General features: G+C 40.5%; 1 protein-coding gene across 1 annotated transcript in view; it reads right to left on the bottom strand.

Moving 5' to 3' along the window:
• Positions 1 to 27,555, bottom strand: part of STK4 (serine/threonine kinase 4) — a 77,013-nt gene that overhangs the window by 13,662 nt on the left and 35,796 nt on the right. The gene's annotated exons all lie outside the window — the stretch shown is intronic.

The raw sequence follows: 27,555 nt of genomic DNA, 5'->3' as shown, positions 1-27,555 counted from the left end.
GTTATCTGCTGACATTGAACCTCACCCCTCAATTAGCACAAAGCCCTTTCTTAGCATCTTTGCCACGGCTCATGCCGTTTAAGATTTTTTTTTTTTTTAAATAGACTCTCTAAAGCCAGCAGGCTGTCAGGAACTCAGGTATGGGCAGTCAGATCCAGTGGTTAGACCTGTAGGCAAACTGAACCAGAGTCAATAGCTAGGAACTGGGGGGCCAGGTGAGGTGGTAGGAACCAGAAACAAGGTGGGGGTTTCTCCCAGCAACAGGTCAGGGATCTACCTTTTTACATGGATGACTTCCTGGCGCTCTTTCCAGGCTTAAATAGTAGGTCTGGGCCAATCAGAGGTCATGGGAGGAGCTGCCAGTCACCTCTACCGTGGGCAGCACTTCTTGCAGTGACTGGTTTCCCAGGATGTATAGTGTGTTGACAGTGCCTCTGCCACAGTTGCCTGGTGGAAGCGCTGCTCACCTGGAGCCCCACAGACCCAGGTTCAAGTCCTACAAATCCTGACACAGGCCGGTGTTGCATTTGCTCCACAAGAGCACAGCCCCTACTCCATTGCCAATAAGGGCACGTGGTTCTTTCAGCACCACAGTGCAAATTCACCACCAAGTACTGATTTTTGCTACAAAAGCAAACTACTGAGGCTAAAAAACAATCATTCCACACTCCCCACACACACTTTCAGTAACTGACAATGGCTGAATAAGCAGTTTTATAGCACAAAATAAAAAATGCTTAGTCTTAGTAGCAAAACAATTGCACATTTTATTAACTATATTAACCTCTAAACTACAGTGTCAAATTCTTAACTAAGCTGTAAAATTCATTTTAGAAAATAAACTTTCCAGACAGCCTTTCACAAATGAATGGAACATGATATAGTTTGAACCAGTTACATCATAACCAACTGTCTTTCATCCTGGCTACAAGTGATTAATACACGAATGCTTTATTTCTAGCAGAAAGGACGTAGTTTAATTCCTTTCACAATTGGTTAGAGAGTTCTCATTTGATTATGTAGCTCTGTGCTTTGTCTCTATTGACTCAACTGTTGAGTTTTCAAAATAAGGTGTTATTCACCTCTGAAGTGCATCCTACATACAGTGCATGTCAGCCAAACACAAAGATGAATGTACACAAATGATAGAACAGAAAGCTTTATGAAAGAACAGGAGGCCATAAATAAACAAAGTGCTCTTCAAAAAGATAAATTAAATTCCTAAAGTCAAGACACTATGAAGCCACAGAAAGATTGGTTAGAAATTGCAAGGATTTTGCAGTTTTATTAAACACCCAGCCGCCTTCCACTCTTGTTAACCTGACCATTATTCTTAGGGATCAGAGGGGCAGATTTACAGTTTCTCCATCTGATCATCAAGCAACTTAAACCTAATTTTAGCAGTGAACCTGTGCTCAAAACACATCCCAAAGTTGCTGCAGGAGGAAGGTGGCAGGTAAGATTTAAGTAACAAATCCTAAAAGGCTGGCAGCCATGCAAAACCTTTTGCCAGAAACAGGGCACTATTAAAATCTCATGCTAGTATCAAGAGGTAAGGGAACAGGATGTTCGCAATAGCATTTCCAAAGCCAACCTCAGTAGCCACAGCTAGAACTTAGTTGCTAGTAAGATTCATTTTTTTCAGGAAAATACAACAAAACCTAAATGTTGTTAGCAAGAAAAACACAGGGTTTTTAGAAGGACTTCAGTGAAAAGGTACTTGTACCTAGTGCACAGAGGGGAGTCCCCTTTCCTTCCCCAGTTACTCTTCCAACTTTCCATACACACTTTTCAATGGTTTTCAACTGATTTTCTCTCATATGCCTGGTTCTCACCTACCACCTTTTGCTCACATATTCTGACTGGCTTTTACTGTGCCTGAGTCTCAGTGTCAAACCTCCATTTCTGTTGTCTATAGAAAATAGGTTTTGCCAAATAATTTCATCAGGAGGTTTGGAAGTTTCCAAGATTAAAATACAAGAGGAATAAAGCTGAAGCTTCATGGGGAAAGAACCTCCTGATGGTTGAAATACATCTGAGCCAGACAAGTAAAGCTAACAAAATGACATTTTTTAAACTTTTATTAAATGTATTTTCCATTTATGCTCAGTTTCACACACCAAAATTTAACAACCTTTGAACGCCTATCAAACATCTAAAATGCCCCAAGGAAATTCAAAACAGCTTAGATTTTTATGTCAGCAGGGTACTAAACTGAGTATTTGCTTGTGAGTATTAGACAGGAGAAATTTAGATATGACTTGGGGGAAAAAAGTTACTCAAGCTATGCCAAAATGTGATCTGCTACTAGAGATCCAGTATCTTGAAAATCACATGCATCCAGCGAAGTGGGTATTCACCTACGATAGCTTATGCTCCAATAGGTCTGTTAGTCCATAAGGTGCCACAGGACTCTTTTCCGCTTTTATCTTGAAAATGTTATTATAACATGTTTTAGGACTGATATGGATTTTCAGATTAAGTATTGTTTCCTATATTTATTCCATTAAAATCTAACACAATTACACAAAAAATGGCATGCTATAAATTAGAGTAGGAAGCGAATATTTGAGACCCATTAGTGATTTTGGCTGCTCCTATTTTTGGGTGCCTGAGCTGACACACACATTAAAGGGTTCCTGATTTTCAGAAAAGTTCTGCGAGTACATCTGCTACAAATCAAACCCCTTTAAGGTACTGATCATTGGAATGGACACCCAAAAATTGAGGCATCCAAAATCATTAGTCACTTTTGAAAAAACCTTGCCAAAGGAGTGTTACACTATAAAGAGGTTACCCAAATGTAGGGTGCAGAAAGGAAGAAGCAAATAAGGATGGTGTTAAGGGTCACCATCCGCAAAGGGTGATGCTGCATTAATTATTGAAGGGAAACAAATTGGGCACAAAACTCTGAAACCCTAAGGAGGAAAGAGTGATTGATTGTTTTGAAGACAGTGGACAGACTGAGCAGGGTGAGAACTGAGAAGAGATACTTGTACAAGGCCAAGTGCTATTGACCTTAAGTGACATTAGCGAGACTCAGCGGATGGGCAAAAGTTTGATTGCAGAATAGCCCAAGAAAGGAGAGGAAGTTGAAGTATTAGGAGCAGACAGCATGCTCAGGGAGCTTGTATGTGAAGAGAGATGTGACAGTAGATGGAGAGGCAGGAGGGGTCATAGGGTGCAGGTTATAAATAGCATGCTTGTATGTTATATAGAAGTCACAACATATCTCGGTTCACTTTATGGCACACAGATAAAGAACCTTAAATGTAGATGGACAGGTATATGAACTCATTCAAAATAAAATTTGGCATACATTTTAATTGTTACCAAACTATTTGCTTCAAATTTCAGGTCTTCATGAACTGGATATTTTGCAACAATTTGGAATACCATAAAATAAGTAAATCTCACAAAATATCTGAGCCTCTTGTACATAACAATACAGATCAAGCTGCATGGAGTTGCCACATTTAACCCCAGAAGTGGCTACATTTCAGTGGCGGGTGAAGGGATTCCTATAAATAGTGTGTTAAGTGCTTAGAGATCCTTTGGGATGGAAGGCATTTCATGCAAGAGACTACGTGCACTTGTGTTTCAATGACCTTGGCTCAAAGAACTATATCATCAATACTATCAGGATGTTTTCCCTTTAATAAAACCTAGGTCAATACCTAGAAATTTATTATTCAGCCTCCTACTAGTCTGTTTTTGATGCTTATCCACCTACATTTTTGTACTTTTCATTCTCCATTTGTAAACCATGAATTTTATTCCTGGGCCACAATTGCTGATTTGACGTTATTCATACCCAATTTATTTGCAACCCAACAAACCGTATCGAGAATCCAAACTTCAGTGTGTTACATTAGACACTAAGACAGAAAGTATGTAAAGTCTCAAATTTTCGAGTATAAGAGCTGTGATAGATGTAAGAGCTTAGGCCATTCTTGGTACAAGCCTTTTGCACCCTGAAACAATGGTTAAGCATCATGCCAAATATATGCACTTTTTAAAATAAGAGTCCTTGAGTACAGCAATTATTGAACAATGCTACCAGCTTGTTTTCTGAGGTCCCAATCAACCAGCAAAAAGTTTGTAATTCTTCTGGCAAAAATAAGGTAAATGCAGAGAGGCATTTCATATGCTGAGCAGTGGTACAGAATTCAGATCTTGAAACTGGCAAGATTTTGGCTTTGTTAAAAACAAGTATTTTTCCTCTCTAGCACTTTCCCTTGAAATGCTGGCTCAACATTACCTGCATATATTAAACACTAACATAAAAATTAAGGTCTCATTCTCATCTACATCAATACCCATGGAAACAGACATTAAATATTTTATCACTCTAGAACAAGTTGCCCAATGCAAGAAATTGTTTTAGAAAATCACAAAACTGGGACCACTAATAGATTTAATTATAAACATGGTCAAACATCTGCAGTCAATCTTACTCATCTTGCCTTAAATACCACAGGGCTTGATTTTATGTATATTATTTTAAACATGCTAAATTAAGTCATGAAAAGATATTACAGTTAATAAGCACAAACCACAGTGCTCTGCTAATACTACTAATCTCGATTTTTTTTTTTTAAGCCTTAAAATGTCAGTGAAGTTTGCCTTCACATCATTGAGAATGGGTGAATGCAAACACTGTGGGATTTCTTGTAAGATTAAAATACAGATATTAATTTTTCAAAGGATTTGAAAAATAAAAATCTGAACAGCACAAGCTTCTGCTTTTAATGTAACTCAATTATTTAGGTAGTGTTCTGGCTACATACACTGTAGGCTGTAGCATGTGGTGTGATTCATACTATCACTTATGCTAGAATTTCCAAGAGGAAGAGGGCTGATACTAAACAGTAGGCATAGACCTCTCTACACAGAGTTTTTGTATTGCTTTAACTATAGTGGTTTAGAAACTGATTTCCCATCACGGAAATAAGCACTTTCACACCAGCATAACTGTGTCCACACTAGGAGTCATACCAGTTTAATTATATTGGTATAAAAATGACACCTCTAACTGAAATAGTTAGATGTGTCCGCCTCCCGCCCCAAAACAAAAACAAAAAAACCCACCTCACCCAAAAACCTGAGTGTAGACCAAACCTTACTGGCTATGAAGGAAAGAAAAGACATAGTTCAGCATACTTGGAATCCTACTCCCAGCTGAATCAAGTGATGGTATTTAAGACAGATTGGTTATGTTACAACAGATCCAGGACAGTTGGGACTTGTACATTTATGTCAGTTCCACTCCACTGTTCATGAATATGGGCTTTTTGCCACTGCAGCTGAATCAGCTCACTGTCTCAGGGTTACACAACAAAGCATCCTTCTTCCCACTCCCTTTCTTCCAGGGCCCAAATCCATCATGAAACCTGGGGATTGTGGAATCATCTAAAATTTTCTACCTCTCCACTGTAAGCCAGTGGGCTTCATCACTGGTTCAGAAACCAAAGAACACTCTCCAGGGATTCCAGTCCCTTTTCTTCCAGGATTCAGTACTATTTCTTCCAATTAAAGCTATTTAACACACGTTCAACACAATCATGTCCTTTCACCTCCCAGGGTCTTCTGCAGGGGTCTATCTACTCCATACTGGTAGACAATCCACAGGCCATCTGCCTGGGAGTCTAGACAAACATCTCTTCTTCCTTCTTCCTAGCCTGCTCCCTGTAGATTACATTTTGCAAGCCATCTGCCTGATAATCCTATGTAATTTGGGCTCTTTCCCCTGCTCCATGGTCTCCTGCAGGAGTCTACCAACTCCCTGCATGTCTCCAGCTCAACTGAGCTACTTGCTGGCTTTAAGAGGATCACGTGATCTTCAAGCTATCACCTGATCCTTTCCCTCACAACCTCAGTGGAAACAGATGCTTAAATGAGCTGGGTTGCAGCCCCACCTGCAACACGTCTACACTGCAAAGAAAACTCATGGTATCGAGTCTCAGAGCCCAGGCTCCAGACCAAGCGGTAACATCTACATTGCTATTTTTAGTCCCACAGCCCCATGAGCTGGAGTCAATTGACCTGAGCTCTGAGACCGAGTGCCACAGGTTTTTCTTTGCACTGTAGACACACACTGTAGAGTCAGCTTACCTATGATATCCACTCTCCAGTCTCTGTGTCTTCCTGTTTTACAAAAAAATTGGAAAGGTCTCGTTTTTTGTTTCACAAGGGAATGGAAGGGGGGAGGAGCCCTTAAAACCTTGAACTTTTTTCACAAAACTGAATTCTTGTTTTCTAGCCAGCACAACTTTGCAGTGTGGCTGCTCACATTCAGGCTAGGCTAACCAGGTGCTTAGAACTGAAAACCATTTTCTTGTTGGGTTAACTGCAGTGAATACATGCCTCAAAGCACATCTTCCAGAAAGGCATCCAGTCTTGATCTGAAGACACCAAAAGATGGAGATCCTATGACCTCCCTTGGTAATTTGAACAGTTAGAACAATCACCTTCCACTGCTTAAAAAGAAAAAAGCTTTATATTTCTAACTTGAATTTCTCTGGTTTTACTTTCAGCCATTAATCTAGCTAAGAAAGGCATAACAAGAATCAAAGAGCCGTTAGGTACAAGCTATTTGCCCCTTGTGAAGGTACTCATACACCACAACCAAGTGACCTCAATCTTCCTTGATATTCACTACAATTTCACCACTTACATATCTGACCTTCTGACCCCTTGTTATCTGAAAGGATTACTGTTATATGCCAGTTTATGTTCAGACCATGTTTTCTGTATCAAGGACAGCAAATAACTTTAGTGCTCACCACAATTCTATTGTCCCTCCTATTTATACACATCCATTCTCTCCTTACAGGTCAGCAAGGCCCTTCTCTCTTGGATTATTTTCAGTCATTGTGGGAATATTCCAGCCCCTCCCTGCCATTCAGTTTAATAATACAGAGACCCTGCCAGCTGGCAGGGATGCTAGTAGGGAGAAAAATGAGAGGATCAAAAGTCACAAGCATTTGTAGCTTTATAAACACAAATTCTCCTTTCACCTTTTTGACAGATTTATTTTCTTTGCTTTTCACCATTTGGAAGTTGTTCTATTTCCTCTGAGGGGAATGAGAAGCTAAAATGGCATCTTTGTTGCTGGCAAACAGTCAGAAAATTCCAAATACAGGAAGCAATTACAGACGGATCATAGTGGCCAGTAGTAAAGATCTGTACATTCACTACACAGTTATTGTGAAGTGACTGTACATTGATTATGCAAATCAGACACCCACTTCCAGATTGTAGGGAACTGTATAACTGAGGAAGCACCATGCAGCGTCGCATCAATAACTAGACCATCACTGACTAGCTCGTATTAGCTGAATTCCATTTCAGTATTGATTATAATAATGCCTGAAACGGTTGAGAAAGGAGAGGTTCCTCCATCAGTGCTTTCATACAGCTGCTCCATATTGTTACTACTATCAGTAATGTACAGGAGTTACATTACAGGGGAAATTGGCTCCAAAACTCCATTCTCTGCTATGAATTATCAAAAAGATTTTTTTAAACACAGATTTGATCAGTACATTTTAATCATAAGAGATCCAAGACCATTTCCTTTTTCAGTTGAGCAAGTATCAGCGCAAGTAACCTGTGTCATATCTGAAAACACACGCCAGACCACTTCATCTAAACAAAGAAAGTGACAAACTCAATAGTTTTGTTCTGTAGCACTGAACTTCAAACATTTTAAAATCTAAGCTCCTTCAGGGACCTAGAAAGTAGCTGACTAATCCTAAAAACCACAAAGATAAGTTCTCACTATTTTTTCAGTAACTGAATTAGAACCCAAGCTAAGGTCATCTTGTCTGGACCAACAGGAGAGCTCAGCCTCTCTTGCTTATCCACAAGATTTATTTTCTGGAAACAGCACTAAGAAAAGGTCCTTACACAATGATAGTTTTCTCTTGCAATTTCAGATGTGTTCCCCCTGCCAAGTGATTATGATTTGTCTGATTTCCTTAAATAGAATTCTCAAAGTCTTTTTACACATCACAATAAATTACAGTAGCTTCTGCTAGCAGTAAAATTAAACATGGAGTAAAGTTCATGTCATGCCTTCCACACAACACTGCTTGAGAAAAGTACTCAGCAAGCTTTTACTACCGAAGAAGTGTTATAATTAAGTGGTAATGAAACTGTTTGCAGAATGCAGAGATTTACACACAGCTTCCATTTTTATTATACCCTGCTGTGAAAATGCTACTGGAAGACATGCAACTTTGGAAAATTTGTTCAAAAGCTCAATGCCTAGCTAGTTAAAGGAAAAAAGGAGAGAACAGAAGTTCACAAACAAGAACTACAAGAATTGAACCACTTCACCAGCTACAGTCCACTCCCAATGGACTGACAGATTCTGCAATTCTCTGACCCACTCTAATTGTGCTGAGCTTCTGATAGGCTTAGAATCAATTCTAGTTAGTAAAAGGCATAAGGCCCAAGGGATAACTTCAATGAATTATGGTAATTTGTCCAAAGACCTGATACATTTTAAAGCTACAGTACACTGCAATTTCCACAGCTTTTTTTTTTCTCATAAAGACTGATAATTGAGTTAAACAAAGCAGCTTAATGTCTATTAGAGAAGGCCCTGAGTTGGATCTGCTTGTGGTTTTTCCAAGCTTACTCTTAAGTACCAGTAATAGATTAGAAACAATCATTGCAATTTATATCTTTGCTCCCAAGGCCCAGAGTGCTATAGAGGAAGGATTGTACCCATGGGGCCATTTTGGAGTAGAGAGGCAATTCTAGAGTACAGCCGGAAATGCCAGTCTGATTCCTCTATCCACTACAACATTCAGTCAATTTAAGGTACTAAAATCACTTCAACTGAGTGCGAAAGGGATGAGAGTTGCTTGAAAATCCTGTGAAAAAGCACTGAAAATGAACAGTTTATAGGGTATTTTAAAAGGAACAGCTTGAGCTTGCAGGAACGTGGGAGATGGTGCTTGTCGTTGAAACAGGGACCAAATCTTTGAGATTTCAACCAAAGATTCAGATGACCTTTCAGAGCAACATCACCATATGCGGTCCCCTGTCTAGTTAATGACTATTTTCTCATGCCAGATTTTCATAAATTTTATTTTTGATTCCTAGTAGTCGTCCGTCTAACTATTTATTATGGCGCTGCAGCTATACACAAAACACGAAGAAACTAGACTAGTCACTTGCAAACACTATTTGTTTCAATAGGACTGTTAGTTTTCAGGGACTTTAAGTATTTCCAACAGGTTTTTACCTCAATAGGTTCTATGTGGATCTACATCTTTTTTTCTACTCTAATGGCATTATAAATCTGAATTTTTTAAAACTGCTGTCCATGGAGTTCAGTATGAAATATGACAGGGCAAGCCTTCTAAGGAGCCCATTAGTTGTTTTATTCCACCACAGCTAATTGGAAATATTCAGCTGCATTAACTCCTCCATAAGTAATATCCTAAAAAAATCTGATGGAAAGCTGTTCAATCTTTCAAGACTCAGATCTAAAACCAAGACTCGGGAGGCCCTCATCCACCTCCTCTTCGCTGATGACACAGCAGTGGCAACCCGCTAAGAGCCCATCTCCAAAACCTCATGGACAGTTTTTCCAAAGCCTGCCAAGACTTCAGGCTTTCCATAAGCCTAAAAAAGATGAACCTAATGTGCCAAGTAGTTGAAGCAGCCTCCATCAAGATCAACAACTATGAACTTGAAGTGGTGAACGAGTTTACATACCTCGGGTCCCCTATCGCAGTCAACCTCTCACTTGAAACAACTCAACATCCGCACTGGAAAAGCCACCACAACAATGTCTAGACTGAGCCAGAGGGTATGGCAAAACAAACTGACAGAACACACAAAGATTGATGTGTATTTTGTATGTGCTATCAGCACACTTTTGTACGTGAGCAGGGTGGATATAAAAATCAATGATGTAAAAAAAAAAATTTAAAAATAGGATTTTTTTTATTTAAAATGGATTTTTGATAAAATTATTTTTGAGGAAAAAACCTCTCATCATGGAATAGGGATTATACATTCTAATTCTATAGTAGGAGACAATATATTCATGTAATGTTTAAAAGTTTTATAAACGAGTTCCAGTATTTCATGGATTAGGGACCCAATCTTATGGGGTTCCAGGAACTTCTATATAGATTATTTACGTTAATCTTTTTATCTACCCAATGGGACTCAGTGTTCAGTCTAGAAGATATCGTCAGAGATGCTTAGTTTTGCAGTTCTCAAACTGGATTTGTGTCTCCAGAGATAACATCCTTGTTAAGAGCAAAAATGTTTTTAAATAAAAAATAAATAAAATAAATAAATGTGAGAAACAACTGACCTCAACCCTATTGTCCCTCTGCAAATTTGTGTACACAGAGTCAATCCCTTACCTCTTTCTAAAAGTGCAAAGTTTCAAAAAATTCAATGAATAGAAGATTGTTGGGGGCGGAATAGATCTGGACAAGAAGAAGAAGTCTGGAGATAAATGTGAGAAGGGAGGGACAGGCAGTAGAAACAAAAGTGAAACTGTTTGAGCAGCATATTCCAGCATTCTTGAGGCCTGAGTGTAGCCTTCATTGATTTGAGATCTATCAGACCATTCTCTCACTAGAAGGGAAAACCTATAAAGGCAACAGGCCATAAGAGAGACCCAGTTTGGGGATATTTTAATCAAGTTCCTCTACCTGTGGATAAGACAGGCATGCGTGCAAAATGCAAACAGTGCAAGAAAGAAATGCAAGGCCTGGTTGGCCGAATGAAACAACATCATGAGAAATGTTCCCTCTCAGGAGAAAGCTGAGTTGAAGATGATGAAAGGAACATGTCTGAACATGCAGGATCTTGGTAAACTTTTTTTATTTCATTCTTCTTTCTTAAGGACTGCCTGTCTTCCTTCTGGACTATTCGTGAATTCTCATGTTTGAGCAAAAAATATAGTTGTTACTCTATGGTACAACCATTTTAGATGCAGTTGTGATAAAAAAATAAACAGCTGAAATAGGCAGATCTTCCTTTTACAATTTCACCTTTAAAGTAGTACTAAGGGTCAGTGAATGCAATGAGTAATATTAAATGAGCAGCATGGTGGTGGTAATTACTGGTAAATAACTGCATTGACTTATTTTGTTTAGGAGAATCCATCCTCAACATACAGGATTCTGAAGACTATCCACCTTCAAGATCACTATCATTTTCTATAGTTTCAGAGTTATCTGCCAATGATAGTGTTTCAGTCACATCATGTATGTCACAGTATATCACCTGTAGCAAAAATCTCCATCATCCAGAAATAGCCATAAATAAATTTGTGATAAGAACCAGCAGATTACAAAAAAGAGGTAATTGATGAAAAAATTGCCCAGTTTGTTTATGCAACAAACTCTCCTTTCCATATGATAGAGAACCCACGCTTCATTAACATGGTTCAGTCATTAAGACCAGGATACAGTCCACTCAACAGAGCAGATGTCGCAGGCAAATTGCTGGATGAAGTGTATGAAAAAGAAATTGATCAGCGTGCAAAAGGTCTAGAGGGTAAAATTGTTAACCTGAGTCTTGATGGTTGGAGCAATGTCCACAATGCTCCTGTTGTATGTGCTTGTGTGACAACAGGAGGAGGGAATGTCTTCCTTACAGAAACAATTGATACAATCAGGAAATGCCCACACAGCAGAATACTTACAAGAAATTGCAGTAAAAGCTATAACAAAACTGAAAAAAAAATTCAAATGTCTAGTATGCAGCTTGGTCACAGACAATGCTGCAAATGTATCCAAGAGAGTCCCAACCTAACAACATATGGTTGCAGTACTCATTTGATGCAAGTCCTCACCAAAGATTTCAGTGTTCCAGAAATAAAGGCTAATGTTGTTGAAATTGCAAAATATTTCTGTAACAACCACTTTGCAGCAGCTGCTCTGAAAAAAGTGGGAGGACTCAAGCGAACTCTCCCACAAGAGGTGTGATGGAACTCAGGAGTGAACTGTTTCGAGCACTGTATCAAGAACTGGCCTCATCTGATGACAGTTTGTGAACAAAATCATGAAAAAATAGATGGCGCTGTCACAGCCAAAGTTCTCAACACTGGGCTTAAGAGAAACGTTGAACACATGCTGAGTACCCTGAAGCCTATTTCCGTAGCCTTGAACAAAATGCAGGGAAATCGCTGTTTTATTGCTGACGCTGTTGAAATTTGGAAGGCACTGAGTGAGATCTTAAAAAGAGAAATATGCAATGACAGTTAAAATTACAAGCATTAAAAAAACAAATGGGACAAGCACTATCACCAGCTCATTTTCTTGCAAATATTCTCAATACTCGGTATGAGGGTCAAACCTTAACTGATGAAGAGGAGGAGGAACTGGCTATGAACATGGACATCCAGCAATCCTCCCTCCATAATGCCAACTATAATAAACTTCAGAGCTAAGGGTGAACCATTCAAGAAATATGTTTGCTGATGTTTTAAAGAAAGTCACACCAGTGAATTGCAAGTCACTTAAGCACTTGGATTCAGAGACTATTGAAGTGATAATCTCACTTTTAACAGCAGTAGCTTCTTCTGTAGAAAGCCTATTCTCTTCCTTTGGACTAACTCATTCCAAATAGAGAAATCGTTTGGGACCTGAAAAAGCAGGAAAGCCTGTTTTTCTTTTCCAGATTATGAACAAACAGGAAAATGAAGGTGAAGACGTCTGAGTTAGCTACAGAAGCCAATATTTTAAGTTTCTCATGTTGACCTGGCTGACAGTCAATTTAATTTTTTTTTAATATTTCATTTAACTATTTTAGTTAAACAATTTTAACAAAAACAAACCTGATTTAAATAAAAATTGAATGCTTAACTAAATTCAAAAATTCATATACTTGTTTTGTTAAAATATTACATGTTTGCTGTTGAAGAAAAAATCCAGAATACATAATGTTGTTTTAGTTAAATAAAACAATTTAAATGTGTCTGGTGATGTTCTCCTCCTGATACAGCAAGAAAATCCTCCAAATATTAATGATTAACTTGTTGAATTGGAGATATTTATGAAGTCATTGGGAGGTGAACTATCTACTTCAATTACCTTTGGTAAATGAAATAACCAAACAGTCATTCATTTTCTGATATAGCTGTAAAACTAATCTGAAAAAAGTTTTCAAAATAAATCACTTTAAAAATGTATAGTGTGTACCTTCTAAAAATGAAACCTACATTTCTATCTCTGAGTTGTGAAGAATATGTATTAAGGTTATAACAACCAACAAGAATGCACTTGTGTAGAAATCCATGATTAAATTGAGTCTTCCTGACTAGTGATTTAAATCAAATCCACCCTGATGGACCTTATAGTCTTATCAGGAAAAGGGGATCATAAGCTCTCCTAGTCTTGCCTTCGTCAAATCTTTGGAATCTCTTGGCGGGACAGAGTCACCAACACTGAGGTGTTCAAGCGGTCCAGTATACTCATCATGCGAACACTCCTCAAAGACGCCTCTGCTGGCTTGGGCATGTGTGCCAAATGGATGATGGGCGCATCCCGAAGGACATTCTCTATGTTGAATTGGTATCTGAAAAAAGACCCAAGGGATGCCCAAAATTGCGTTTCAAGGATGTGTGCAAGACCTCAAAGAAATGGATGCGGACAACTGGGAAGATCACATTCAGGACCGCAGCCTTTGGAAACAAGAACTTAAAGGTCTCCAGAGTTCTGAGAGGAAGCTGTCTAACTTAGCAGAGGAGAAGAGAGCTCGCAGAAGGCAGAGCCCAAAGGGTCAAATCATCACCTTTAAATGCGACAGATGCGGCAGAGATTGTCTCTTGAGTGGGTTTTTTCAGCCACAACCATTGCTGCCATAAAACCAACTGAGTAAATTCTTTACCTCTCAGGGGCACATCCCAGTGGTCTCTCAGGACTGAAGGATACCTACTACAGATAACAGCATAAAACCTTAGCAAAGGGGCTTTAGAGAGATAAACAGGGAAGACTACTGAGTAATTACACACCTAGTACACCATTAGAATGAGCACAAGTTAGACTTTTCTATGCATGTGTCAAAACTGAACAAAGAAATAAAAAACATATCATGCGGAGTCAAACACAAAAGGAAGAAGAGAGGCATGGAAATGAGATTCAAGTATGTTTTGACCAGCCTAACACAGAAATTCAGATATTTGTCCAAACTAAACCATGTACTACTTATAGACTGTAGCCAAGAAATGTTTTATAAATATTTTTAGACTAAGCTCCTTAGGCAGTGACTGTCTCTTCCTTTGGTTTGTACACCACCAAGCACGGTTTTAGCACTTAAATCAAAATAAATTTAAAAAGCACTTGTGCCAACTACCTTCTTCATAGAAAATTCACAAATAGGGCCAAGCGTCCCAAAACCAAAGATGTTTCCAGTCTTCACAACTCCCACCTAACTACTTATCCCTCATGACTCACAATGGCCCAAGAGAACAAGTGGACCTTGTATAATCTTAAGGTCAGTAAGTCTGGGCTCTGAGGAAACAAATTCTGCACTAACGGACCCCTCCCTGAAAATACCCTAGCCCAGCCTCTTATGGTTGATCTAAGGAATTTTCAACTTTGTAACAGCTGATCAGCTGAGGTGGTAATGTCACATAGGAAAGAGGTATCTCTAAGGTAACCAGGAGCCAATCCATTTATAGCTTTGTAGGTTTAGTCCTGTAAACATTATAGGACGGTGTTAGGTTCATAATACTTCCATTTAAGAGGGCTGATAGGCTACAGTACAGCCATAATCTAAAAAGACTTCATTGCAAACCATAACAGCGGCTTATATATTTTACATGCATTTTTTAATTCACCCAAAGGATACTTTTTAAATTAAGCTATATATCAAGCACAGACTGCTATATAGGATACAGCAACAAAAATGTAACTTTGGCAGCAAGAATAAGTTATAACAGTGAGTGCTCTGCAATCAAATCAATGTCAGTTTGTGCCAAAGTGAAACAGCATGAATGAATGATGACTCCTATTTTACAAGATGTTTTCCTCCCAATGGGGGTGGGGGTGGGGTGGGGAGAGAGCAAAAAATGATTATCTTCCATGGCAGATATTTAAAAAAATATTCAAGCCACTGAACTACTTGACTTTTTCCATTTCAAATATTGCCACAAGGTTTTCAATCCAAAATGTGATGTGTCCCTATTTTGTGTTAAAATGGAATTCAGAACTCTCAGTTTTGTTTTTTTTTATAAAACCTACACACAAGAAGCTAGCTATAAATCAGATCAGCAATTTGGAGCAACCATGAATTCGTTTATGTGGTTTGCAATGCAGGTTCAAGATCACCTTCCCAGTACAAATGACCTTGAAACTTTGGTCACATTTAGCAAACAAACAAGAGATTGATTATAAGCAATAATGGACGTAGAAATCTTTTGAACAGGCAGGAGCAGAAGATATCAACATAGGACTGAATTAGTGTAGACAGTAGATGCAAACTATTGCAGAATCAATCTGGTAACACTACAGAGTTTTCACATATTTTTAACTAACTGATGGATTTGTGATGGAGATTCAGAACTGTTCACATGTACAGCACTTTGTATTGGTCATTATTGCCCATATGAAAGCATCAGTTGGTAACCCCATGCTCTGCGTATCCCTAAGCCTCTGAGGGTATGTCTACAGTGCAGTTAAAATCCCACAGCTGACCCATGCTAGCTGACTCTGGCTCCTGGGGCTCAGTCTAAGGAGCTGTTTAATTGCAGTGTAGATGCTTGGGCTCAGGCTGGAGTCTGGACTCTAGGACCCAGTGAGGTAGGAGGATCCCAGAGCTCAGGCTGCAGCCAGAGTCTGGTTATCTACACAGCAATTAAACAGCTCTTAGGCCAAGCCCCTAGCTGTAGATGTCTAATTGCAGTGTAGACATGTCCAGTCCCAGCTTCTGGCAGTCAGGGTAACAGGTAACGGATCACATGATATTTGCCCAGTTCTGTTCATTGCCTCTGAAGTATTTGGCATTGGCCACTGTCAAAAGACAGGATACTGGGCTAGATGGACCACTGGTTTGACCCAGTATGGCCATTTTTATGTTCTTACACCAAAGCTCATTTCTAATAGGAGAGCATTTGATTAAGAGATTACAAGATATTCAACTTTTAATAAAAGCATCACTGATTAAAATTACTGCTGGAAAGGATGTGACAAACATGCTAGAAAGGTAGCAGCAGCACTTGCTTAAAAGAATCGTATGCAATGAGCAGGGATTGCTGGATAAGGAGGGCTGGGCAGGTAAATGGAAAGGGATAATTTTACAAGTCAAGACGTGACATTTAAAACCAACGAATAAAACAGTGCCTCAATAGAAAGATGTCTCATCTTATAATCAAACTTTCACAGTGAAGATTATATCTAGATCAGCGGTTATCAAACTGTGGGTCAGGACTCCAAAGTAGGTCGCAACTCCGTTTTAATGAGATCGGCAGGGCAGGGATTAGACTTGCTGGGACTGAAGCCCTGGGTGGCAGGGCTCAGGTTATAGGACTCCTGCTAGAGGATGAATCTCTTGGGCTTTGGCCCCCGCCACCCAGGGCAGTAGGACTCAGACAGACTCAGGCTTCAGTCCCCTCTCCTGGGGTCGTATATAGTTTTTTGTTGTCAGAAGGGGGTCGCAGTGCAATAAGTTTGAGAACCCCTGATCTAGATAGTATGCTTTACTGAAAGGTCTCCTTCAATTAGCAGGGACCCATCAGAGGGGTATAATTTCAATCTTGGGAATTCATAACAGTTCCTTTCAGCCTCTACAGTCTTAAGAAACAAGCTTTTTAAAATTTTTTTTAACTTAAAATCCTCTCCTTCTAAGTAGGGTGTAGCATGAGTGTTTTCCCACCAAAAGCAGCTTTTGCATTATGGATTCAATACAGTATAATCTATGTCTATTTTTTCCAGCTATGAATAGGGACGAAGTACAGCATAATGTAGACAGAAATATCCATCACTGTTTCCAGACATGACTAGTTAAAATTATGAATACCTTGCCAAATAAATTCACTTTATGATCAAAGTATGATTATTTTAAAAGCTAGTGCCTAAGCAGTATTTTCTATTCCAGCCACTGCCAGTGGGAAAGGGGAGTATATGATAGATGGAGAAGAGAAACTTTTGGACAGAGAAATCCCTCAAGATTCACTGAAAGCATTTGGTCTAGTCATGAAACATTCAGTGCAGTTGAAGAAAGTAATGTTTTAATGGAAACCTCCTTTTTCGCGTACTCAATAACTGTAGACATTCAAGTGAATTCTTGATACAAACAACCTTAATTCATTGCATAAGGCTCTGGGTCAGAAAAAGTACATTTAAAAAATCAGAGTGAATGTTATTTTAAAACACATGCTTTTCACAATGATTTAATTTAAGAATACTAAAAGTCATATAAAAGACCTGTAAATGTGCAAGATGGATTTTTTGTTCTAGTAGGGATTTTTTTCCCCACTACCACCAAATTGGATTTTGATACGTCAGCCTACAATATCCATTCAAGCCACGTGATAGGGTAGAACCAACAAAATAAGACTTCTTTGGGATCTTATGTATTTTTCTAGACTAACAGATTTGGCCATAAGCTTTCATGGATAAAAAAACCCCACTTCTTCAGATGCATGGTGCATCTGAAGAAGTGGAGTTTTTTACCCATGAAAGCTTATGGCCAAATAAATCTGTTAGTCTTTAAGGTGCCACCAGACTCCTCGTTGTTTTTGTGGATACAGACTAACACAGCTACCCCTCTGATACTCTGCATTTTTCTGTCTCTGGAACTTTGACTTCTGTTTTCCAAGCAATTTCATAAATACAAGTGAATTAAACTCAGAGGGACATATCAGAGGCAGAAAAGTTAAGTGGTAAACAAGCTCAAAAACATCTCACACAAGGTCAGGGTGTGTCCCTAGATTGGTATAGCAAAAACTCCATTTAACAATGTAATTAAAAAACCTTGTCTGTACAACCAGCTCTACAAATGAATCCTTGGTGTGGTTTTTCACTATTTGAGATGGCTCTTCAGATCTCCTCCTAGGCCAGGTCTACACTACAGACCTAGATCGGTATAACTCCATTGCTCAGGAGTGTGAAAAATCCCCAAGTGATGTAGTTATACCAACCTAACCTCCCATATAAACAGCGCCATGTCAACAGGAAAGCTTTTCCTATCAACACAGCTACTCACTCTCAGGGAAGTGGATTAACTATGCCTATTTATATATATATATAAAATCATAGAATCAAAATTAATATGTCTAGACAAAGGGGAGGGGAATCCACAATGGCACTTCATCAACAATTCTGCAGGAGGAAGCTACTACTAATCTCTAAAATACTTTTCCTTCTCTTCCCTGCTAGTAAAATTACAACTGTTCTTTTATGTTTGTTTTGACTTAAAGATCCCAGAAATTAGCGAGATACTAAATACAACAGATCCAAGACTACACTGCCACAAAGGGATACTGACACAGCAAGAGGGGGGAAAATGCTTTGTTTTTAAAACATGTTGAGATGTTCTCAGTATAAGAGCTCAGAAAAAAAAAGTGTTACATTCCTATTCAAGTATGAGAAAGGGCTCACTTTGGGTTACATTATATTGCAGAAGGGAACTGACCTGGACAATATCAATTAAAAGCTCCGGACCAGAACTAGCTTACAGACATGTACACAATTACAACAACTTCTATCATGTACACATAAATGGAGATGACTGCTTCTAAAACTAACAGAAGATAGTTAATATTGCCCTGTGGAAATAGTCTTGTCTAAATATGCACCCTTTAAAGTAATTTAATTGAGAAAACTGAGATGGCACCATTAATTGCTTTCAGGATACATCTGTTAATTACAGTTCTGATACCAACTGCATTCCCAATGCATTGCAGGGAGTTTTTAAGAGACACAACAGATGGGGGTACATTTGTTAAATTAGTTAAAGCAAATACATTTTACAAGTAATTTTTCCTTCAATTGTTTGAGAGATTTCCCTTCATCACTTTGTGCATTATCTGAACAAATGAAAATCTGTGAGACAGTGAGGGATCGTCCTTCAGGATAGGTTGTAGATCCTTGATGCGCTGGAGAGGCCCTCAAGGAATTCTACCAAGATTTCAACGATTTCCACCCTACCATCAACCTCAGCGTGGACCAGTCCACATAAGAGGTCCACTTCCTCGACACTACAGTGCTAATAGGCAATGGTGACATAACCACCACCCTATACGGGAAACCTACTGACCGCTATACTTACCTACATGCCTCCCGCTTTCATCCAAACCACATCACACGATCCATTGTCTACAGACAAGCTCTAAGATACAACTGTACCTGCGCTGATCCTTCAGACAGAGACAAACACCTACAGAATCTCTATCAAGTGTTCTTAAAACTGCAATACCCACCTGGTGAAGTGAGGAAACAGACTGACAGAGCCAGAAGGGTACCGAGAAGTCACCTACTACAAGACAGGCCCAACAAAGAAAGTAACAGAATGCCACTAGCTGTCACCTACAGCCCCCACTAAAACCTCTCCAGTGCATCATCAAGGATCTACAACCTATCCTGAAGGACAATCCCTCACTCTCACAGACCTTGGGAGACAGGCCAGTCCTCGCTTACAGACAGCCCCCCAACCTGAAGCAAATACTCACCAGCAACTGCCCACCACACAACAAAAACACCAACCCAGGAACCAAACCTTGCTACAAACCCAAGTGCCAACTCAGTCCACATATCTATCCAAGGGACACTATTACAGGACCTAACCACATCAGCCACACCATCAAGGGCTCATTCACCTGCACATGTACCAATGTGATATATGCCATCATGTGCCAGCAATGCCCCTCTGCCATGTACATTGGCCAACCCGGACAGTCTCTACGCAAAAGACTAAATGGACACAAATCTGACATCAGGAATCATAACATTCAAAAACTGGTAGGAGAACACTTCAATCTCTCTGGTCACTCAATTACAGACTTAAAAGTGGCATTTCTTCAACAAAAAAACTTCAAAACCAGACTCCAACGTGAAGCTGCAGAACTGGAATTAATTTACAAACTGGATACCATCAAATTAGGCCTGAATAGAGACTGGGAGTGGTTGGGTCATTACAAAACCTAAACTTAACTTCCCCAATACTAATTTCTCCCTACTGTTACTCACACCTTCTTGTCAACTGTCTGTAATGGGCCACTCTCTTACCACTTCACAAGTTATTTTTCCTCCCTTGGTATCCTGCTGTTAATTGATTTATCTCGTTAGACTGACCTCACACTTGGTAAAGCAACCCCCCATCCTTTCATGTATTTATACCTGCTCCTGTATTTCCACTCCATGCATCCGATGAAGTGGGTTCTAGCCCACAAAACCTTATGCCCAAATAAATTTGTTAGTCCATAAGGGGCGACAAGGACTCCTTGTTGTTTGAGCTAGGGATGTAAATATCAGTTTAAAAAGTTAACCAGTTAAACGATTAAAATTATTTCATTTAACAGGTTAACCGTTAACTGAGGTCGCTGGGGTCCAGCCGGCGTGGCCAGGGCTAGGGTCTGGCTGGCGCAGCCAGGGTTGGGGCGCGGCTGGCTGCTTGACTTAGGGTTCGGCTACACTTGCGAGTTAGAGAGCATTAAAGCAGCCCCGGGCGCCATAGCTCACTACCCATCCACGCTGGCAAGGCACGTAGAGCGCTCTGATTCCACGGCTAGAGCGCTCCTGGTACTCCACCTCGGTGAGAAGATTAACGCTTGCTGAGTCTTGGCTGAAACGCCTGGGCGTCAGTGTGAATGAGACGTTGTGTTACTGCGCTCTGATCAGCCTCCGGAAACGTCCCATAATCCCCTGAAGTCAAGTGGTCACTCGTCCCATTGTTTTGAACTCGCTGTAGGAATGTGGATATCCCCTTTGAAAGCTCCATTTCTGACAGCCGGCATGCTTATTTGCTCCGAGACAAAGCAACCATTACTGTGGAATGCTGTGTGTGAGAGAGAGAGGCGGGGGTCGGGAGGGGGGTCTGCTGCTGTCTGAACTTACAACAGCATGCTGACATGCTCTCAGCCCCCGCAAAAACCCACCCTCTCTCCCCCCACATACACACAAAACACACTCCCTGTCACACTCCACCCCCACCCCCGCCCCCGCCATTTGAAAAGCATGTTGCAGCCACTTGCATCCTGGGATAGCTACCACAATGCACTGCTCTCTGTGGCCGTTGCAAGAGCTGCTAATGTGGCCACGCCAGTGTGCTTGTAGTTGTCAATGTGGACAGATTGCAGCGCTTTCCCTACTGCGCTCTATGAAGGCTGGTTTAACTCAAAGCACTCTACATCTGCAAGTGTAGCTATGCCCTTAGTGTGGTGCGGCTGAGGTTAGGGTCCTGCTGCCCAGCTAGGCACAGCATGGCCGGGGTCTGGCCGGCCGATGCGGAGTAGCCAGGGCCTTGTTGGCGCAGCTGGGGCTAGGGTTGCTCCGGCCTGGTTGGAGCTGAGGCCACCAGGGTTAACAGTTGACTTTGGTTAACCGGTAAGCCTAATGCTTACCCGTTAACCTTTTACATCCCTAATGTAAGCAAATGCTGTGTACAGTAGCGGCTTCTCACAGTCCTTGCACAAACGTCTCCACAGAAGGCCAAAGGGGAATCATCAAAAGTCATCTCTGCTGCCTCGCACCATGCATTTATGCTCCAGTGATTTACAGCAGTTTTATAACGGACTTGGTTTATGAAAGGAATGAAACACACACATACACACAGTTTACAGGAAAACTTGGAGATCATCAAGGAAGACATTCATCATTAGGCTTAAGGGCTGGGTCATGGAAGATGACAGGCAGACACTGGCTTTCAGTAATTGCAGGGATGGGAAAGAGCTTATTCACCAATACCTAGGCATGAACCAAATCAGATTGTTCCCAAAGAAGGTGGGTTATTTGAAGGGAAGAGCCATGAATTTTGTTTCTGAACGGCTATCTCCTTGCCCAGCCACAGAGCTAAAACTTGCCAGTACAGGAATTCCTGATAGTTTAAGAGAATTTAGAGGATTTTAATGAGAGCTAACAGGCAATGAGTAAAGCTTTCCTGGGATCCCTTGAACAAAAAAGCATACCCATTTTCATCAACTGGATTTCTACCAGGTATTCACTAGCAGTTCTGGAAGCTAGAAGTAGGATAAATGGCTAAATACAGCTGGGCTATTAACATAACTCTTAAGAGAAGCACCCCTAACAGGCCTTCAAAAGCACAGATATTGTGCAGGTGACTTCAAACAAACAAACCCAAAATGCTCATTTGAGACTAAGGCATCAGGGGTTGACCCTAGTGCTAATAAATACATTTGGAGAGATAGAATCGAAGATTCTGCTTCAATCCTAACTTTTTGCAGTAGAAGTGACATAGCTACAGGTGCCCATAGGGAAACACAAGATGATATCCAAATGCTCTTGCAATGGTGTCCAACACTAAGTATTGGTTAAATTTGACTCACTTCCAAGGAATAACCTAGAATTTGTAGCCAACCTTTTGATTAGTGAGACAAAAGTAGTAATATATTATCTTAAGCAAAAGCTCAGCATTGCTATATAGAGCCATTTAGAATTAGACAGAAAAAAAATCACATTACAGCAAAAGGATGCAGATTAACTAAAAAAAGTAGGGGGAAGTTATTCTCATCTTATTCTCACCATTTTCCCCTGGAATCTGGCACAGCTTTCAGTATCATAATGATGCCAAGAAAGCATGGAGCAGGAATTTATTATTGTGTTAACATAAAAAGACAAGTTTTCTGTGATTTAAAAAGTTAGATTATTTTAAGTCAGCAGGTCCAGATAACTTGCATCCAAGAGTTTTAAAAGAGCTGGCTGAGGAGTTCTTGGACTGTTAATGTAGATTTTCAGTAAGTCTTAGAGCACTGGGGAAGTTCCAGAAGACTGGAAGAAAGCTAATGTTGTCCCAATTTTTAAAAAAAGGGACAAAAGGATGACCTGGGTAATTACTGGCCTGTCAGCCTGACACGAATACTGGACAAGACAATGAAGCAGCTAATACAGGACTCAATTAATAAAGAACTAAAGGAGGATAATGTAATAAATGCGAATCAACAAATAGATCCTGTCAAACTAACCTGATTTTTTTTTTTATGATTACAAGTTTGGATGATAAAGGTAATAATGTTCATGTAATATACTTAGACGTCTGTAAGGCATTTGACTTGGTACCCTGTGACTTTTGATTAAAAATTAAAAAGATATCAAATTAATATGGTACACGTTAAAGAGATTAAAAACTGGCTAACTAAATCAGTCTCAAAAATGTAACTATGAACAGGGAATTGTTATCAAGTGGGTTTGTTTCCTGTGGGGTCCTGCAGGGATTGGTTCTTAGTCCTACGCTATTTAATATTTTTATCAATGACCTGAAAGAAAACTTAAAATCATCAGTGAATGTTTGACTCAAAAACTACAGGAGTGGTAAATAACGAAGAGGACAGGTCATTGATTCAGCTGGATCTGGATCACCTGATAAACTAGGAGCAAGCAAGCGATATGCATTTTAATATGGCTAGGAACAAAGCATACAGGAAATTCTTACAGAATGGGGTACTCCATCCTGGGAAGCAGAGACTGAAAAAGATTTGGTGGTCATGGAGGATTATCAGCTGAACATGAGCTCCCAGTGTGAGATACTGTGGCTAAAAGAGCTAATGCAACCCGAGGACGCACGAACAGGGGAATCTCGATTAAGAGTAGAGAGTTTACTTTAACTCATACTTGGCACGGGTGCAAGCACTGCTGGAATACTGTGTCCAGTTCTGTGCCAACAATTCAAAAAGGAAGTTGATAAACTGGAGAGGGTTCAGAGAAGAGACACGAGAATGATTAAAGGATCAGAAAGCATGCCTTATAGGAACTCGATCTATTTAGCTTAACAAAAAGAAGGTTATAGGGTGACTTGATTACAGTCTATAAATACCTACCCAAGGAACAAATATTCAGTGCCTTGCACATTATCAGCACTTAACAAGTAACAGGAAGTCTGGATGAAAATAATGGAACCCTAATCCAAGAGGACATTGCTGTGGTGTATAAATAACTTCACATTTGCCTGCTTCAGAGAAACAGTTCTAACCAGGAAAAGGTCAAATGTTTTTCCACAAGGGAAAGGGTAAAAATATCTTTTGTAATTAAATGTTGCTTGCTTGTAAACCAGGAGTCTCCCGTTTATAGAAGCTAGGAGGGAGAAACCATATAGGACTTAAGGGGAGAGAAATGTTAACCAGACTGTGCTAACAAACCAAACAGTATTTCAAATCACATTTCCTGAGGCTCAGAGAAACCAATATTTATCTCCAAGCTGACTGATCTGGTCTCTGCTTGGAACCATAGAGGTTAAGATAAAAAGCATGCTCCTGTCCACCCCCTCTGACAAAGCAGAATTAGTCCAGTGCTGGGTTCAGTCTAGGTTGAATGTGCTTGATATTACTAGTGAAAGTACTCTCACTTCAAGCAGTTTATGATATTGGGGCATTCAATTACTAAGCAGTTTAACAGATGAGTTTTGCCTAAAGCCCAACATTAGGTTACTCTATTCAATTTTTTTAACTAAACAGGAGAGGTATTCAGCTTTAGGTCTTTGATTGGATTACATAACATGTTACTGTTAGTAACCCTCATTTAAGGGCTGCAGGAAACACCCTTGTGTATATTAAACATTAATGTTTGTTGCTTTCAAGTACTTATCCTACATAAAAGAAAAACTAACTGGAGAGTCAGCTCAATTATAGAATTAAAATGCAAGACTGTGGCATATTCATGCATGGAGGGAAAACTGAACTAAGGAAGTGTACGCTGCTTAGAAGTGAGATTTTTACAAATTAATGTATGAGGGGGACCCAAGCACTTTTAAATAATGTTTGATTTATTGCTTTCAAAATGCTTCCTTTTTGTGTTATCACCAAACTGGTAATCTATGTAAACAGCAATACTTCAGTAATAACAGAAGGCAGTAACCAAGGGCATATAACTGAGTCAAAACAGCTACTCATCACAGGTCTAAAAATATTTCTTCTCTGTTACAATGTTCTGAGCCTCTGTTTGCAAGAAGCCAGGAATGGGCAACAGCAGGTGATGATTACCTGTTCTGTTCATTCCCTCTGAAGCACCTGGCATTGGCCACTGTCAGAAGACAGGATACTGGGCTAGCTGGACCATTGGTCTGACCCAGTATGGTCATTCTTATGTCACAGAACTTTCCTCTTTACCTTGTGCCTTCTACACTACACACATCCCTCACTGTGTGCACACTCCCAGTGAACTAGATGTGCACTGATCCATAAGAGGACACCCCATTCTATGGTAATAAATTGGGGTCTTCACAGTTTTCAAGAAAGTCCCAGAATGTTTATATGAACAATTTTTAGATGGATTTTGGTATCAACCTATTAGAATTAAAACAGAAGAAATCAATTTTTCCTCCACAACTCTTTTCAAGAGGAATGTGTATCCTTTCCTACGCTAAAGTGTCTAGCTTCACATTGTTGACCAATACGAACACCCATTCAATGACAGCGTGCACACATGGAGAAGGAAAAATATGCAGCACCCCTTAAAGTAAAAGAGGGAGAGAATTATATTATGTCAGAGGGTGGCTGACCCTTTTAAAAGGAGTTGGGCCTAACCCTACCTGTGACTAATGAGCCACCGCCCAGCTGAGGCTGTGAGGCCAGGATTCAGGTGACAGCTTGAAGATCACCTGGTCCTCATAAAAACCAACAGGTAATAAGTAACTCAGGTTAGCTGGAGAGCTGCAGGGGTAGGAAGGCTCCTGCAGTAGTCCCCAGGTCAGGGGAAGAGGCCAGTTTATATAAAACTCTCAGGCAGATGGCCTGCAGTGCATAATCTGCAAGGAACAGGCTAGGAAGGAAAAGGAAACAGAGAGGCTCGCCCTGATTCCCAGGCAGATGGCCTACAGAGTGTAATCCTGTAGAGAGTAGATAGGCTCCTGAAGATAACCCTAGGTCAAGTGGAAAAGGACATGTTTGATATATTTTCTGTTATTCTGAAGTCCTTGAAGAAAAGGGACTGGAATCCTGTGGCTGGAGTGCTCTTTGGTGCATAGGCTGGTAAATTAGCCTGCTGCTTATATACTATTTTTGTAAAATGTGTTTCTGAAGCGATTCTGAACATTAACAGTGGTGCGCAGGGGCAAAACAGGGCTTGCGTGTTACAAAGGGCTACAGGAGAAATGTGCGGTGGGTCCTCTAGTGGAGTCTCCATGCCGGTCCTATTTAGGCTAAAGTGGAGAGACTGCACGATCTGTGCTACCCTGGCTCCAGCGGCCCTATGAATCAGTGCAAGAGGCACAGAAGAACTGCAGATACTATACCAGCCTTGGCTGCAAGGCCTCCTCTGAAGCACTGTGTCATGACCAGGAGGTAGATTTTGCTTCCTGCATGGCTTTATGATGCTGGAGTAAATTTCAACATTAATTATTTCAATCTGATTCCTTCATATTACACAAGATTCAAGGTAAGTTAAAACAGAGTACAATAAAACAAAAGCAGCTAACACAGAAAGAACTTGCACTGAAATATCACTGAAAGAGACAGCTGAAAAACACCACAGTAAGATGGATTATCCATCTTGCAGTACTGCTAACTCCAGAAATCATTCAAAAATCTTAAGTCTGATCCCCCAAAAAGTGAGATTGGCTTAAGAGTCATCATGAGATTTTAAATAAAATAAATTTAAGGTCCTGTTTTGCATTCTGGTTTTGTGACATTGAGGTTTGCATTTTCCAGCTTTTCTCCATTACTATCTATGAAGGCTAGAAACAGGTTTTGTTTTAAAAAATATGAAGGCTGAGATTTGCAAATAACGTGACTCCTAGAGGTAAAGCTTTAAGATAACACATACCAATCATCATGAGATTTGGCAACACTGATTCACACATGACACATTAAGGATTAATATTTTCCTGCTTGGAGGGGGTGGGATGCGGGGGGGGGGGGGGTTGGGGCTGCTGCCGCAGGGTGGTGTGCAGGGTAATCAGAGCTCCAGGTTGGGGGTGGGTGAGAGCTTCTGCCCTTCGGGAGCACTAAAACTCAGGGATTTAGATCTTGGGGGAGTGCCAGGACTCAGGGCTTCAGCCCTGCAGCTCTGCTCCTGGTTTCAGCCGGGGGGGGGGGGGGGAGAGGGGGGGAGAGAGAGAGAGAAGAAGGGTGCACGATGGGGCTGAAACCGGCGCTCCCCTCATAGTTAAGCCCCAAGCCGCTATGCCCCCTGCAGGTCTGAAACCAGGAAAGGAGCCGCAGGGCTGAAGCCCCAAGCCCCAGTACTTCCAAGGATCAGAAGCCCTGACCACCACTCCCTGCCTGGAGCCCTGACCCCCCTCACCCTGCAGCTGCAGCCCCAACCCCTGCCCAAACCCCTGAGCTAAAGGCCTGAGGCAATGAAGGGTGTGTGTGTGTGGGTGGATGTGGGTGTGGGTCTTCGTCTCCCCCCACTGCTGCAGGATTACTTCCTGTTCCACAGGGTGGCCGGTTGACCGGTATGT

This window comes from Lepidochelys kempii, chromosome 13 (assembly GCF_965140265.1).
Source record: "Lepidochelys kempii isolate rLepKem1 chromosome 13, rLepKem1.hap2, whole genome shotgun sequence".
Classification (NCBI taxonomy): Eukaryota; Metazoa; Chordata; order Testudines; family Cheloniidae; genus Lepidochelys; species Lepidochelys kempii.
This window is presented reverse-complemented; position numbering and strand designations above follow the sequence as displayed.